The following is a 17,111-nucleotide window of genomic DNA, read 5'->3' on the forward strand; positions in this document are numbered from 1 at the left end:
GATTTCCCTTATTTATGGTCCCTGGTAATGCCATGGCTGAAGACTCTGTGTCCTCTTTTCAAGGACTTGATATGCAATTCAGGTGCCTGAGATTATCATGAGCATAAAATAAACCTCAGGTAGTTACTGCGAGGGTTGTTAGCATTTTACTAGGACAACTGACGATGAGGAACAGTCAGCCTAAAGGACTGAAGGGCATGGAGTTATTTTTAAACACCACATGCTTTCATGAAAGGTGGTCTGAGATCATGGACAGGGGTGGCACGCCTGTTAGAGCGGCCGCATCTCCCAGGTTTATTGAAGCTTCAGTCAGTGTTCTCCCGGTCCTCCTGCTGGAGGGCAATGTCCTGGTGGGTTCACTAGACAGTCTCCATCGTCTCTTCCTGGAGTCTTGTTGATGAGGCTGTCATACAGCTGGTAAATGCTGCCTTTGCCTTGGCCATCAGGCTGGAGTTATCATTGCTCATCAGGTAGCATGGTACCCGTGCGTACCACGGAGTTAGCATGCTGTTGATGCTCGTGGATGGATGGGGGCTCGTGGGGAATCCTGTCTCTACAGTTTGGGATGAAGTCACACACATACTTTGCCTAAAGTGAGCTGTGTCCCTTTTCTCTGGACCATGGCTAGAATTCTGGATAGCTTGCTGGCCTTTAGTGATGTATCTTCCCTGCGTGCATGCATGATCAGTCACTCCAGTTGTGTCCAATTCTTTGTAACCTATGACTGTAGCCTTCCAGGTTCCTCCGTCTATGGGATTCCCCAGGCAAGAATACTGGAGTGAGTTGTCATTTCCTTCTCCAGGAGATCTTCCTGACCCAGGGATCAAATCGTGTCTCCTGCATTGCAGGTGGATTCTTTACCCACTGACCCACCTGGGAAGCCTGTATCTTCCCTACAAGAGAGCAATCTCAGAAAGCCCATTATAGGGTAAGCCTCTCTCTTAGTGGGAGAGACCAGAAAGAATGAAGACCTGGGCTGGAGTCATGGCCTGGGTCATCCTTGCCCCACATTTCATGGATTATTTCAGCATTTCCTGTATGAACACAGAAAATCTGGAATCTGAGATCTCATGCCAAATCTGCATTCACTCTGGGACTGTATGAAAGGCATTTCTTTGACCCAAGAACTACTTTTCTGTAACCCATTGAAGCAGCACCATGATGGGTCTTACACAGACAAGAATATCAAATTCTCTGGGGGTAGAGTGGCTTTGATAGCTGGAGGGATGTAGAGTGTTTATTAGTGTTTTATGAATAGTATCACCTTACTTTCTTGATTTCCTTCTCTTTTCCAAGTGGAGGAGCTCCTTATTTTATTTTCCAAAGAGTTATAATTCATAAGTGTAATCTTTACATTATTGTTTTTACTCAGCAGGTATTAATATCTGACGGCTCAGTGGTAAAAACCATGCAGGAGACATGGGTTTGATCTCTGGGTCGGGAAATGGCAACCCACTCCAGTATTCTTGCCTGGACAGAGGAGCCTGGTGGGCTATAGTCCATGGGGTCGCAAAAGAGTCAGATACTAAACAACATTAATATGGATTAATGTCTTTTTATTTTGTGGAACCCTATTGGCCACCTCATGCGAAGAGTTGACTCATCGGAAAAGACTGACGCTGGGAGGGATTGGGGGCAGGAGGAGAAGGGGACGACAGAGGATGAGATGGCTGGATGGCATCACTGACTCGATGGACGTGAATCTGAGTGAACTCCGGGAGTTGGTGATGGACAGGGAGGCCTGGTGTGCTACGATTCATGGGGTCGCAGAGTCAGACACGACTGAGCAACTGAACTGAAGTGCTTTTGAAACATAAGCATTTTGGAAATAGTCCTTTATTTGTGAGGAAACAGAACCGTCCAAGTGACAACTTAGTTCTTTATTCCATGTCCATTTATTCATTTAGCAAAAGTGTTCACCGCTTGCTTGCAATGTACCCAGTGAGGCACTGTGGGGAGACAGATGACTAGCAGCGGCTTTGGCATGATATTCACAAGGTAGAAAGAAGAGTGTTTATTACAGAGATACAAGCAAGTACTGACGAGCTAGCTCTGTGACGCTCCTGAATTTTTGTTTGGCCTTTCTTTTTCTCCACATGTGTGCTAGGAAAAACAAAGAAGAATACCATAGAGCCTTGGTCAAGCCCAAATAGTTTCATAATAATTGCTTCCCAGGTTAACTATTAAACTATGAGGCAGTATGGTTTTCACTCCAAATTTTGAATTCATGCAGTATTAGGATGAATAGTTAGGTACTTCTAACTTTTAAAACTAATATTTAGAATTTGAACATTTTCTCCCAAGAAAATAGAACTTCATACACTACTGCTGATTTTTTCCATCACTAGAAAGATCCAAGATTCATCAGTCAGGGAGAAGGCAGTTCACTTTCAATTAAAAAAAAATAGCAAAAATACTGCAATAAAATGAATGAAAATATGAAACCATCTGTATCTCCAGTGATAATGCCAATGCAGTGTATACTGTAAACAATACAATTTGTTCAAGTCCACTTGAAAGGAAAGTGGTTTAGTGTGCATATATAAAATAGGAAAAGAAATCCTTTCTTTATTCACAGATCTCATATGCAACACATACCGCCATATATGCACAGATGTTACATATATGTGTATATATATCTCTGAACACTCTTGTGGCCCCCACAGGAAATGAACACAGGTCATCACCAAACACAACCAGTGTTTGAACTGTCACCTTTGTCTGTCACTTAAAAGACAGCTCAGGTCTTTATCTCTGGTCCTTGGAACAATGCCATACTCACCTCCTGTCTGTCCATCCTTTCTAGTATTTGCACTGTTATCAGAATATTTTTCTTATGACATGACTCAAGTCACATTTTCTTCCTCAAAATTTCCCAAAGCTGCAAACCTATAGAATGCAGGCCCATAAACTCCACAGAAACACAGGAACCAGTTTTCCAACTCTTGTCTCTAATACAGTCTGAAAAATGCCCCTCCCTTTTATTCTTTTCCATCAGGTTTATTACTGGACATTGAATATGGTTCCCTGCACTGTGTAGCCCTCTCCCCTTTCTATTGCCATCTTCCCCGTCCTGGAAACACCGGGTCACGGACAGACCCGGTTCCGAAGCTCTGCCGCAGCCATTTAACTGTGCACCACGTATCTGGCACTCGATAGTAAACGCAGCACTTGCGTAAATCCATTTTTTCCCTCCCTGAATGAGTCGGTGAGCTCCCAGAAAGGTGACTAGGAGTATTTGGAGAAGCCCTTTAACATTTTAATAAATGTGCCTTGGTTACTTGGCTAGGGCTGTGATATTGCGAGACAAATAGGAATAATTTCTTTAGCCTGCAAACCACTCCCCCCCCCCGCCCCAACCCCGCCATTTCAGTGGGAAGCGTTATCAATTATGACTTCCCATTAGGCCCGGAAGACCACCTGTATCTGCAGCTTTAGGTCGGGGATGGGGAGACGGTGGGGAGCAAGAGGCTGCCTGAAAAACAGGAAACCTCCCTCAACCTCTAATTCAGGTCTTCTCCATTAACTTAGTCTTTCTGGGACACCTACCCGATGCAAAACGCCGCCAATTTGATTTTTTTTTTTTTCCTTTCAAAAAGGTGGGGGGACCTGCAGTCCCCAAGCCGGTAAATAACTCACCTGAAGGTCAGGTACGCCCTCCCCCCACTCTCCCGGGGGTGTCTGGGAGGGGTGGGGGTGCGGGGCGGATAGAGAGCCCGGCAGTGATCGCAGTAGAAACCCGGAGGCTCAGGCGATTGGCAGCGGTCTGGGAGGCGTCCTCCTCAGCCCGACCCTGCGCCGGGATGGAGAAGGCGGAGGCTGCGGCACGACGGCCCTGAAGTCCCCCGCGCCCCCTCCCCAGCGGCCGAGCCGGGCCGGGCGCGTCCCTGGGCGTGTGCCCCGCCGCAGCCCGCGGAGCCTCCCGAGTCTCCTGCCAGGGGGGCGGGGAGCGCGGCGAGCGCCCGCGTCTGCGGCTGCCTCCCGACGCCCGAGCCTCCGCGCCGCGCCGCGCCGAGGACGCGCGCCCCAGCCGGTCCCCCCGCCGCCGCCGCCCCGCGCCCGGGCCCCCTGGCCCAGCCCAGGTAACTTTTCTGCCTGCGGGGCCGCGGGGTCCGAGGGAGGTGCAGGGTCGCCGGGGGCGCAGGGCTGGCCGGAGGCCGGGGACAGGCGCGTGGCTGCAGCGCCGCTCAGCCGCGCGAATCGCGGGAGCCGGGCACCCTCCCCGCCCGGCCCGCCGGGACCCCCGCGGGGACCCCCTCCCAATAGCCTGGCCGCGCCGGGGGACGTGCCCACTTCGCCCGCCCTGCGCTGCAGCATCGCGGGGCGGGCGCGCGGCCCGAGCCCTGGCCTCCGGCCCGGGGGGCCTCCCCCGGAGCCCCGGCCGAGAGGGGCGGCTGGCCCCTGCTCCGTCAGTTTCCGAGCCCTCCCCCCGTCCCGGGCGCCATGTTTTGAGTTACCCCTCCGGGTGGGGTGGGGGCGGGGGCGACACTGCGGCGCCGCCCGGGGCGCGGGGAACACTGCGCGCGGCGGCGGAGGGTCTGCGCGGGGGTCGGCAGGCGCGGGGCCGGTAAGGTGCGCTCGCACAAAAGCATCTGCGCTCCAAGCGGCCGCCGCTTTTATGTAACTTGTCCGCTTCGCCGAAGTGGGGCGGGCGGCGGCCCCCGGACGGCGGCGGAGGCTGCAGCGGCGTGGCCGGGGAGGGGGAGGAGGCAGCGTCCTCCTAACGGGGTGCGCAGCTGGGGTAGGGGGTGCTCGGGCACCTGCGGGGCCGGGGACCCGGGGGCGGCGCAGCTCACCTGGCGCCTGTGAGGCTGCGCTGCCCCGGGAGGCGTGTGCGCGGGCGGCGCTGCGGCGGCTGGGGGCGGGGAGGCCGGGGCGCGGGGCTCGAGACCCCGGGAGTTGGGATCTCCGCCAGTTCCAGGCGAGTGTTTCCCGGCTCCTGCCGCGGGGGCCCCCGCTGTCTGGCTGGGGTCTCCCCTCTTCTCTCGCCCTCCTTCCCCTCTCCCCCCTCCCCCCCCCGGCAAGTTCACGGCTTCTGCAATGCGGTGGGTGTGGTTACCTATTCTATTGCCCCTGTGGTCCTTCGCCGCGGGAGCGGTCTCTCCTCGGTTTCCAGATTTCCGGATCCCAAGTTGTCTAGGGTTTTTTTTTCTCCTTCAGTCTCAGCCCAGGGTTAAAGTTGAGATGGTTGCAGAACACAGAGAAAGATAAAGAGAACATGTGTTGTTAATTACGCCTGGAGGCTGGCCTGAGAAATCCTGAGAGGGCCAGGCAGCCCTGACACGCGTCGCTTGCATTTCGTGTTTAACTTGGTGTTTCAGCTTTTTTTTTTTAACCTCAGTCTGGCGGAATTGTCCATTTTAGGGTCTCTGGGGCGGCCAGGTGTGCGTTGGAGTTTATCCTGGTAGCAATAACTTTCCTAGTAGAAGAACCATCAGATCAGACCAAGCACTAAAAACAGTCTTTTTGAATTTTACACTGATTTTTAATGTCTCAAACAAAAATGGTAAACCTCCATTTATGATCTGGGAACCCTAGACGCAGTAATTATACAGCAAATTGAGCAGAAAAGCCCTATTAAGGAAAAAGAGCGCATCGAGTTTGAGTAAACTCTGGGGAATGGGAGGTGATTCGTATCTTGGATCAAACAGCGTTTTTTAAAAATGCACATTAATTTTGGTATCAGACTTTCAAAACTTTAGTTGGAGTAACAAAGTCATTTCGAGAGGAAATAAATTCCATATTGAGAAGCCTGACTTTAATTTGTTAATTTCAGAAGGCATTGATGAAAATAAAATAGCTGAATACTAAATAGTCTCATTTGCATTATGATTTTTTAGTGGTTTAGGAAAGCAACATACCAGATGCACCAGTTACTGCAGTTTATCGAGCTAATACACTTTAGGCAAATAATTTTGGCAGCGCAGAATGTGTTTTCTGAATGATTTCTCAGTAGCGGGAAGAGTGACCGCTTTATTTAATGTGTAAACCCCTTGGAGCTGAAGGATTGAGAAGATGGAGGTCAAAGGTCAGTATCTCAGAGAGCTGTTTACATTTCATTTTTAAGTCATGTCTTCTGTACCAATGCTATTTAGGTTAAAAGCAGGTTTTGTCAATTCTTGTACAGTGCTTGGACTTGGGCCAACTTTGAATTGTGTTGAAATAGGAGACCTGGGATTTTTTTTTTTTTTTTTTTTACTTGATCAGACTCTCTCTTGTCCATACCTTGGTCTTGAAACATTGGTCAAATGCATTAAGGGGCTGCCGAAGGAGAAGGGAGGCAACTGTTAATGGACCAAGAGATGTTATGATGTCAGTATTTTGTGAATCCTTCCTTGATTTACAGTTTGTTGGATTATTATGGCAGGGACATACTTTCCAGGGTATTGAAGTTGGTGATTTTTTGAAAAGAAAAAAAAAAAAGCCTTAAAATTCACAAAATAGAATTCATGTCCTCTCCAGTAAAAGAGAACTCCAAGAGTGAGCTGAAAAATAAAGACATGTTTCTTTTTCTTGAGAATTTGACTCTCATGGAGAGAGATTACTTAAGTCCTGGAGTTCCTTGGTCATCTTTCCTCCCCAGCCTCTTCTAAGGATCCAACCATTGTTTTCCTGTGAATGTCAGCTTTATCGTGAAATAGAGACTTACTATGGAAAACTATGACTCGGGTTTATCTCTGGCACCGCTTCCTTTAGAGAGATCTCTGATGGTATCACTGCAGCATCTCATTCTTTCGGAAGGCTGCACAGCTGCTAGCTTGTTGAGAATTCGGCAGGCACTCCTGGAGAGCTCTGCTCTCATTTGATTCCTCTTGGCTGCAGAGAATTGTGTGCTCAGAAGCAGGGACTGGAGCCATGAAGTCACTGCCCTGCCCTGTCTGGTGTTGTGACATCACTATGGCTCAAAGGAAACAAGGGTGGGGCAAGCAACACCAGACGGTCTGAAGCATCTGCCGGCGTTAACTTTGCCTGATCCATGAATGAGGCTCTCCTTTCTCAACTTGAACTGCACCATAAGGTATCATTTGAAGCATGAGATATGGATGCCAGCCTGCATGGGAAAGTGTGTTTCCGAGATTAAGGAAGCAGAGGGTTTGTGTGTGTGTGTGTGCAGTAGTAGAAATGATTGACTCTTCCTCCTATTAAGGAAAATATTGTTAGTTTTTTAGGAGGGCCATTGAAAAATCATACTTAATTAACGAGTATATATCAATGCAGAGAATAGAGTCAGTATATTTCTTACTCTTTTTGTACCTAAGTAGCATTCTTGCTAAATTCTTGGTGTAGGTGATTAGTCTTGTCTTTCAAAAGTGTGTGGTGTGGTATCTGTTGAGACACAGTCTCTTTCTGGGTAGACGGTGTTCTATCTGATGTATTTTCCAGTGATGTGTTTGCAATTGGAAATTAGAAAAAAAATGGGGAAAAGAAAGCAAGAGGTTTCACAAGTGTAGAAGATAACCTGCAGTGATTTGGGGTCATTGACTTCTATGTAAGTTTTTGGTTTATGTGTAGACGATTTTATAATTTAGCACTTTTGAATTTTCTGAACTGAGCATTCTAGTGCAGAGATGACCCCAGACAGGCCGCACCCGAATTTGTAATAAATCAGTTTCCTGTTGTGATTCCTGACTTGAATGTGATGCGAGCATAAAGGAGACCCACAGAACAGCTGCAGCCTGGGGTCTTCTTGCCACCTCTTCAGTAAGATGACTGACCTTTTCTCACGGGAGAATATTATGTATGTGGGACCTGTGAGCAGTTCTCATTTAACCATGTCACTGTCCAGAACACATTGCCAACGCAAAAGGGAAGGAAAACCAAAAAAAAAAAAAAAAAAGGAAGGATAGGCCAAATAGAGAAGTTGAAATTAAGTACCAGAACTGCAGCTCAATTCGTTGAAACGTCTTTGGTGTTGCATTTTTAGACTTAACCATGATTGGCTAAATTGCACACTTCACAGTTGTAAGCTTCTATTAGCGCCAAACCCCTAATTCTTTGGTAATTTGCAGTACAGAGGAAAAAGCTGACAACTTAATTTTTAGATGGCTGACATTTTGATGCACTGTTCTTATAACCCTTCCTTACAGACTTGAAAAAAGAAAAGAAAAAGCAGAAAGGTTTGTATTCAATCTAGAGAACAGTTGGGATACTTCCTCTGCCTCATGCGCTGTTTTTTTCTCTCCACTTAAACTGAATGAGTGCCTGTTGTTTGAAGGGACTAATTTTCCTTTTGCTTGGAGTTTCATTCCCAGACCAGCACAGGTCTAAACTCGTAGGGTATTGAGTAAATATTTATGGAATTGGATTAGGAAGTGAGGCCGTATGTGACTTATGCTTCACTATTAAAAAATAGTCGACAAGGCTTAAAAAGCATGGCCACTTCCTTAAAAATGAGAATGTTCAGACTCTTGTATGCAGTTGTTTCTAACCACACGGTCCTCTTCCTAACGAGTTTGCTGCTCTGGCCACAGTTCAGATTAGGTAGGTTCTAGAGGTTTTGTCTGATCCAAGAAGAGAATACTGCAGATACCATGAGAAAAAAGGACGGCTTCTTTGAGAGAAAATGGGCAGGCAGCCTGCTTCCCTTCCTGCCATCTCTAATTGGTGTCATGAGGACATCAGTAGAGCAGATGTACTCAGAAGAAGGGGAGACGGATCAGATGGAGGGAGACAAAAGCTGAATGAGGGCTGGGCCATGATATTGATCTTGATGTTGAACTAAGAAGAGAAAAACTATTTTCTCCTTAAATTTTTTTATTTTAATGTTTTTATTGGAATATAATTGCCCTAAGATGTTGTGTTAGTTTCTGCTGTACAGTGAAATGAATCAGCCATATGCATACACATCCTCTCCTTTTTGAGGGGATATATACATACATATATCCCCTCCCTTTTGAGTATTCCTCCCACCCCACTCCCCCATCCCCACCCTTCTAGGTCATCACAGAGCCCTGAGCTGAGCTTTCTGTGCTTTATAACAGCTTCCCATTAGCCATCTATGTAGATCTCTCTTCTTTGGTCATTTTTTTATATATGTTGTATTTACATTCTCCAGTAATGACTTTCTCTGTGTTTTAGTCAAGCCCCACATTTCATCCTTTCTCTAAAACAAACCTTTTTTTTTTTTTTTCACATTTGCACATCTCTGAAATTGGGATATGTCTTACAGTTGCTCTCAGCCATATGGCAGAAAGAAAACTGGCAACTGAATTCATTGATAAAGACGAAGACATCAAAAATTGGAGATTGAGTGTCAGTTGATTGGAAGGAAATCTTGGAGACATAATGGAGCATGCATAAGAAATAGCGCATCACCCATGAAGAAACATAGGTGGTATTTACTGTGTAAAGGCATAGACCATGGTAACTGAATCAGCATGCAATTAGAGAAAGTTGGATTTTGATCTATAATAGAATTTTTTTGAGTACCTTGGCTAGTTTATTTTGTTTCTCTTTGTGCATGCAGAGAATATGTAATTAGTGTAAAAGAGTTCTCTAAATAACTAGAAAATTAAAATTCCAGCATATAAGTCACCACTTAATTGGCAGAGTGTTATGTATTGTGTTATTTCTTAGAATTAATGGTGTCATGAATTTTATGAAAGAGGGTTTGTCACTTGGCTACGCTAGTTTTAAAAATGCTCTGTGATGTTCAGTGCTTATTCACATGCCCCCTTCTATGTATTTGGTAACTGAGGTGCATCCCTTTGTAGGAAAAATCTATTGAGCGGTCTTCATTTTCAAGTTTGGCTTTTCCATTTGGGTCCTTGGAAGATAGTTGGACTTTGACTAGTCATTGAGAAGACATTCCAGATAGAACACTCTGAAAGTTAGGAGGCCTCAAGGTAACTGGAATGTAGTCTTTACCCTGTGGAGTAATAGGAGATGAGTCTCAGGAGAGAGTGTGTGGCCTTATGGTGCATATGAGACTAAGGAACATTTTGCACTTTGCTAGGTGCTAGGGAGCCATTGAAAGTAGTGGAGTAGGAAAGACAATGTTCATCTGGTGATCAATGTAGGGTGTATTGGAAGAACAGGAGTCTGGAGACAGATGACCTTTTGTTAAAGGAGTAATCCAAAAAATTTCAGAAATTGTATGTAATGCTAGTTCCTCTCAGCGATTGGTATTTTGGCAACTCACGACATATTTTTTGTGATCATATTTAGTTGAAGCTTAATTATTACTTTTGGACTGATTAGGGTGGAAAATGAAATGTTCAGAAGATGTACTGATTTTCATTCCTATTTACCCTTCCAGTTAAAACCTCTCTGTTATTTCAGGTATTAAGAACAATGCATACTCCCGGTAAAATATTTTCTAATAATATTGAAAGACAAGCAGAAGAAACTGCACTGTCTAGAGGCTACTGTTAATAGTTGTGCTCAGTCGCTCAGTCGTGCGCTCCTCTTTGTGGCCTCGTGAACTGTAGCCCGCCTGGCTCCTCTGTCCGTGAAGTTTTTCTGGCAAGAATACTGGAGTGGGTTGACATTTCCTTCTCCAGAATATCTTCCTGACCCAGGGACTGAATCCTCTTCTCTTGTGTCTTCTGCATTGGGAGGCGGATTCTTTACCACTAGGTCCACCTGGATAGTGACTAAAACAACAACAATAACAGTGTGTGTCTTGGAATCTGACAGCCCTGGGATGGGCTCCTAGGCTTGCTGTGTGGTTACTGTGTGACATGGGTCAAGTCTCTTAACTTCTTGAGTCTATTTGATCACTTACAAAATGGCCATAATGTTTAGATCCCGAGGTTGCTGCTGCTGCTGCTAAGTCACTTCAGTCGTGTCTGACTCTGTGCGACCCCAGAGACGGCAGCCCCCCAGGCTCCCCTGTCTCTGGGATTCTCCAGGCAAGAACACTGGAGTGGGTTGCCACTTCCTTCTCCAATGCATGAAAGTGAAAAGTGAAAGTGAAGTCGCTCAGTCGTGTCCTACCCTCAGCAACCCCATGGACTGCAGCCCACCAGGCTCCTCCATCCATGGGATTTTCCAGGCAAGAGTACTGGAGGGGGTGCCATTGCCTTCTCCGAGATCCTGCGGTTATGAGGGTTAAATGATGCAGTACGTGCAAAGCTCTGCACATAGTACCTGGTACATCACAAGTGTCTAGTTAATAGACACAGACTCCTGTTGTTGTTTAGCTGATGAGTCATGTCCGACTCTTTGCAACCCAATGGACTGTAGCCTGCCAGGCTCCTCTGTCCACGGGATTTCCCAGGCAAGAGTACTGGAGTGGGTTGCCATTTCCTTCTCCAGGGGATCTGCCCAACCCAGGGATCAAACCTGAGTCTCCTGCATTGCAGGTGAATTCTTCACCACTGAGCCACCAGGGGAACCCTACTGGCTAGTGTCTTAATAAAGATAATACACTGGAAATAAATAGTCCTAATGATTGTGAGAATGCTTAGCATGGAGGAAAGACCCTTGTCTGGGTTTCTCTATGGCTGATCCATCACTTACCACTTTTGTAGCCCTAGGAAATTAATATAAAATTTAAAAGTAGGATTAAGGGTTAGTTTTCTTATCTGTTAAGTAGGGATGGTAATCATGTAGTGTAGTGGTCTGGAGTATGGAATGAATGTCTAATTGAAAATATGTGACTCTTTAATACATCTTCAGTTGAGGTTAGTTTTCTCTCCTTATGATGAATAATAGAAAAATGGAGTGAAGTCAGTGAAGCAGAGATGCTTCTATGAGAAAACGTGATCTGCTGATCAAAATCAGGCTGAGTACTTGGGGTCTTACAGATATTTTCAAGATATTATGAGATTCTTAACTTTCATATGGGGGCAACAAAACAAGGCATCGATTTAATAGGATCTGAAAATGAATTCATTGACTCAGCAGACATGAATTTGAGCATATTTGGGGAGACAGTGAAGGACAGAGGAGCCTGGTGGGCTATAGTCCATGGGGTCGCAAAGAGTTGGATACAACTGAGTGACTCAACAACAAAAGCAACAGCAAAGAAAAATGAACTCAAGAGGGAGCTTCCAGGGGACTTCCCTGGTGATCCAGTGGCTAAGACTCGGCGTTCCCAGTGTAGGGGCCCGGGTTTGATCCCTACTCAGGGAACTAGATACCACATGCCACAACTAAGAGTTTGCATGCTGCAGCTAAAGCTCCTATATGCTACAGTTAAGACCTGGCACAGCCAAATTTTAAAAAAAAAAAAAAAAAAAAAAAGGGAGCTTCCAGTCCTTGGACCTACAGTTGCGATGCAGCCTAAGGGTCTTCAGAAGCTTGTCTGACACTATGGCCCAGGCTCAGTAGAGACCCAGCAGGTCGCCACTCCCATCAGATGGCCTTTCAGTTCTCACTGTGCCTTCTGCAGGTGCCTTCAGACAGCATCTTGGAGTCACCTCTGCTCTCCTGGATGCTGTATTTCAAGCTGGGGGACCAGCAATACACAAATAGGATTTCAGATTGGGATGAATGTTCTGAAGTAGGACCAGGTCACCGTGTTGATGGGTGTAGAGGACTGCTTCAGATACTGTCACTTGGGGATGGTTAACATTTAGTTAAGTCCTTCCTTCTTGTTTGCACCCTTCCTCTGCAAGTGAGACATCAACCCTTAGGTAGTGATCGGTGCCAGGCAAGAATCACATCTTCCATCAGCTGCATGTCTTTGGGCCTGGTACAACGCCTGGCTGTGGTCCCATGCAGGCTCCTCTGTCCGTGATTTTCTCCAGGCAAGAACAGTGGAGTGGGTTGCCATTCCCTTCTCCAGAGGATCTTCCCAACCCAGGCATTGAGCTCAGGTCTCCTACAGTGCAGGCAGACTGTTAACCTTCTGAGCCACCAGGAAAGCCCAGCTACTGAACACATAGATTTTATACTCACCAAGCCCTCTTTCTTGTACCTTACCTTTCTTGTGATATGATTTTTACCGAGACCATGTATTCTTTTCTCTTAAGTTTGATTTCTTGAACCTTCCCACTCAGATGTGGGCTTAACCATTTATGAAACTAATGGAGCCTATACTTAAGTTTAAATTCAAACTGTATCATCTTTTTCTTAGAGAAGGTTTCCCAAATTTGCTTAAGTGTCAGCGTTTATGAAACCTACACCTGCCTCTGATCTCAATCTGTATTAAATCCCCCCTTTTCTGAATTCTTATTGCAACTGTGGTTCACCCGAACCCAGAACTTTACTGTGTCCCAGTTCATCTTCTCGTGGGTGCACACAAAAGATGTCCAACGACTTGGATTTGTGATTTGACTAAAAAGCTGCTGGACCTCTCAGAGATGTAAATTCTCATGTAGGAGTGTAGAACAACCCTTCCTTGCTGTGGAATCACCTTCATGTTGTTCACTTGCTCAGTTGTGTTTGATTCCTTGTGACCCCATGGACTGCAGCATGCCAGGCTTCCCTGTCCTTCACTGTCTCCCGGAGTTTGCTCAAACTCATGTCCATTGAGTCAGTGATGCCATCCAACCATCTCATCCTCTGTTGCCCCCTTCTGCTTTCTATCTTACCCAGCATCAGGGTCTTTTCCAATGAGTCGGCTCTTCGCATCAGGTGGCCAAAGTGTTGGAGCTTCAGCTTTAGCATCAGTCCTTCCAATGAATATTCAGGGTTGATGTCCTTTAGGATTGACTTGATTGATCTCCTTGCAGTCCAAGGGACTCTCAAGAGTCTTCCCTAGCACCACGATTCGAAAGCATCAGTTCTTCAGCGCTCAACCTTCTTTGTGGTCCAGCTCTCACATCTGTACATGACTACTGGAAAAAGCATAGCTTAGACCAGATCCACCTTTGTCAGCAAAGTAACGTCTCTGCTTTGGTCACCGTCATGAGCCAGTGGTGATTTTCCATTGATCCAATCCAATTTGCACGCTGTAAGATGTAGAATGTGATGATAATCAGTGGGGTTTTTTCAGTGAGTTAGGGTAGCAGACTTTAGTTGAAGGAACATCTTGGATTTCTTCCATGCTTTGTTCCCACTGTCCTGTGCTTTCATTCCTTCTCCTGATGAGGAAATACACCCTGAGGACTTTGCAGTAGCACCGTGCCAGTGTCCGTGACAGAGCAAAAGAAAATACGCAGCAGCCACTTGCTGGGCTCCCCCAGGGCACAGAGCTGCCACTGCCCGTGAAAGGGGCATCAGGCTCCAAGTTCTCCCCAAGAAGCTCACCACCCAGACTTGGGATGTGGTCCTGGCAGAAGGGAGTGAGGTCTAACCTGGACCTGGACAGTGGCCAAGAGTCAGCAAGTGGCGGAGAAGAAGGGAAGCATCTGGTAGGATCCAGAGTGGACTAGAGAGAGGCTGTTTGTGGGGTGACTGACCAGCAGGTACAAAGGCCAAGGGGGAAAGGATGCTTAGTCAGACATGGTACAGGACTAAGGGATGAGACTGGATCCAGGAAGAACACTGGGGAGGTGACGGTGTTGCAGAGGTCCATGGGGTCCTCATGGTCCAGCTTCTGGATCAAGATGGGGACTCATTAAAAAAGGATGCTATTAATGCCTTGGAAGCTGAGGCCCAGGAGAGGATGAGTGAATAGGGTGGGCAGAGGAGGAGGGGGATAGGGGGCAGACACACCTGGAAGCGTGTTTAGAAGGAGCAGTGCTCAGAGCTCCTGGGCACCCAGGAGCACCAAGGCAGTCTTGTGCCTGCAACAGCTTTGGTTCAGCTGCTGTGACATTGGTGCTCCTCACAGGGACTCAGACAGCAGGACCCATCTCCTCTGGGAGCACCTGGTGTTTCTACTTCCTTGCTTTCCTTGGTTTGGAGGATGGAGCGAACTGCTGGAGGTAGAGATCGGGGTGGGGGCGGCAGGAATTGGGGGAGCCCATGCCCCCAGGAATCTTTGCCACATACAGGTGAGGTGTGAATTACACGCCTGTATATGTGAGGTCCTGTTATCCACGGTGTTTTATTTATTTTTTTAAAGAAGTATATTGAGAAGCAAAGGTGACATTGCTAAAAATGCCCGCCTCCTACGTGGATGAGGGGCTGTGTCTAAGGTGATACTGGTGATGGTTTAAAGCATTGAACATAGATTTGCCGTCTTCTATGCAGCCCTTGTCTGTGGACCCTAAAAGGCTCTAATGTGTCGTTTGAGAGCTAGGAAAGTGATGGCAGCTTTTCCAGTCCCTTAATTTGTTTCCTGTCTCCTCGTACCAGAAACGTTTCCACCAGTGGTAAAATATTCTTGATCACAGCAAATTAGAAATACTGGACAGCCTTGTCCATTATGTAGAGATCCATGTCAGGAAGACCCATGGATGGATCTTAACTCAGATCTCAGAGAACGTCGAGATGGGGTGACGATCTCTCTTAGAAATGGTGTGTGATATTTCTGATACCTGAAAAAGTTGAATAATAGATACAGTGACCACCTCTGTATCCCACATCCAGTTTTAAGAGATAAAGCATTATCCCAAATTGCTTACTTTCCTTGTGTTCTCCTCTGCACTTGTACCTGCCTCCCTCCTAGGAGCAGCCATTCTCTGTGGCATCACTAAATTATTTGTGGTGGTGTTCACATTTAAGCAACTTTAAACAGTGTCTTGTACCTGTCCCTCTGCAGCTTTCTTCATCCTGTAGGCTCCATGACTTCCAGGAGCCCAGGGTGTAGTTCTTGGGAGTGAAAACTGATGCTTTAACCAGTGTTCGTGGCTTCCGCACCAGGCCTTGAACAGGATTGTGCTTCCCACCTCAGAACATGGTACAACCCTGTATCTTCATGCTCTGTATCCCTGGATTCAGCCAACCATGGATTGAAAAATACTTTTTCAGAATGTTCTAGAAAGTTCAAAAAAAGCAAAATGTAAATTTGTCCCCAGCAGCTATTTATATAGTACTTGCATTGTACTTACAACTATTTACATAGTATTTCCATTGTGTTAGGTGTTACTGAAAAATATTTTTTAAGAATGTTCCAGAAAATTCCAAAAATCAAAACTTGAATTTGCCCCGAACAACTATTTACATAGCATTTGCATTGTATTTACAACTGTTTACCGAGTATTTCTATTGTGTTAGGTATTATAAGTAATGTGAATGCTCAGTCACTTCAATAGTGTCTGACTCTTTGCGACCCTGTGGATTGTAGGGTCTGCTAGGCTCCTCTGTCCATGGGATTTCCCAGGCAATACTGGAGTGGGTGGCCATTTTCCTCCTCCAGGGATCTTCCTGAACCAGGGAATGAACCTGTGTCTCCTACATTGCAGGCAGATTCTTTACCTGCAGAGCCATCAGGGAATCCTGTAAGTAATGTAGAGATGAAGCAAATACTGTGCCATTTTACAGGCTTCCCAGGTAACTCAGTGGTGAAGACCCACCTGCCAATGCAGGAGATGAGGGTTTGATCCTTGGGTCGGGAAGATCCCCTGGAGGAGGGCATGGCAACCCACTCCAGTATTCTTGCCTGAAGAATTCCATGGACAGAGGAGTCTGGCAGGCTACAGTCCATGAGGTAGCAAGAGTCAGGCATGACTGAGTGACCGGGCGTATGCCATTTTACATAAGAGACTTGAGCTTCTGTGGAGTTTGGTATCCAAGGGTGTCCTGGAATCAATCACCCCTCCCGAAAACAGACACCAAGGGACGAGTGTCCTTGCTGCCCATCAGCCTGGGACATCCTGCCTAAGCAGGTCTACACAGCTGCCTCTGCACCTGTGCCCCATCACCTCTCACCCCACCCAGCACTGACTCCCTGCTCTGCCTCCCTTTTCTTCATATGAGTAGCTGTGTTACTTGTTTGGGTCTGCTGTGTGCCTCCCCCAACCAGAGCATCTGCTTCATCTGTTCTAGGACTTAACATCTCTTCTGTTCACCATGGACCCCAGCTTTGAGAACAGTGCTGCTCAGTACCCAGCTAACTGAAGGAGTCTTTCAAGATACGGTGTGATAGGAATTTGCCACGTTTTTATTGTGGACATTTTAGTTGTGGTGGTTTGTCTATTATGAATAAATCTACATTGTACATACGTGCAGAATTCTTTTCTTTTTTTTAGAAAACAAACACATTTCATTATCAATCCAAAAATAAAAGAAGATGTGAGCTTACGAAGGAGAATTTTTTATTGATCCATCTTTAACCTTTGATTTAGTGGATACGGTTGTGTTCAGAGTGATTTAATGTTGAATTGTAAATATAG

General features: G+C 46.4%; 1 protein-coding gene and 1 long non-coding RNA gene across 7 annotated transcripts in view; one reads left to right on the forward strand and one right to left on the reverse strand.

Annotated features, from left to right (window-relative positions):
- EPB41L3 (erythrocyte membrane protein band 4.1 like 3) overlaps positions 1–17,111 on the forward strand; it is a 206,866-nt gene that overhangs the window by 64,591 nt on the left and 125,164 nt on the right. For 2 of the 5 annotated variants that reach the window (XM_040264658.1, XM_040264662.1), the window contains exon 1: positions 6,865–7,018. The exons of 1 other annotated variant lie outside the window; for it this stretch is intronic. The gene's annotated coding sequence lies outside the window, so the exon portion shown is untranslated. Of the gene's footprint in view, positions 1–6,862; positions 7,019–17,111 lie in introns of those variants that run through there. 2 more of the 5 variants (XM_040264659.1, XM_040264660.1) reach the window with 2 other exon arrangements.
- Positions 1,819–12,224, reverse strand: LOC120881089. Of its 2 annotated transcripts, none has more exons than XR_005725211.1 (3): positions 5,060–12,224; positions 2,783–2,889; positions 1,819–2,103 (listed from the first exon to the last, which is right to left on the reverse strand). It is a non-coding gene; the product is annotated as an uncharacterized LOC120881089 (long non-coding RNA). The 2 variants fall into 2 exon arrangements; XR_005725212.1 differs by lacking the exon at positions 5,060–12,224 and adding an exon at positions 3,640–3,983.

The sequence above is a fragment of the Oryx dammah genome, unplaced genomic scaffold (genome assembly GCF_014754425.2).
Source record: "Oryx dammah isolate SB20612 unplaced genomic scaffold, SCBI_Odam_1.1 HiC_scaffold_22, whole genome shotgun sequence".
Taxonomy (NCBI): domain Eukaryota; kingdom Metazoa; phylum Chordata; class Mammalia; order Artiodactyla; family Bovidae; genus Oryx; species Oryx dammah.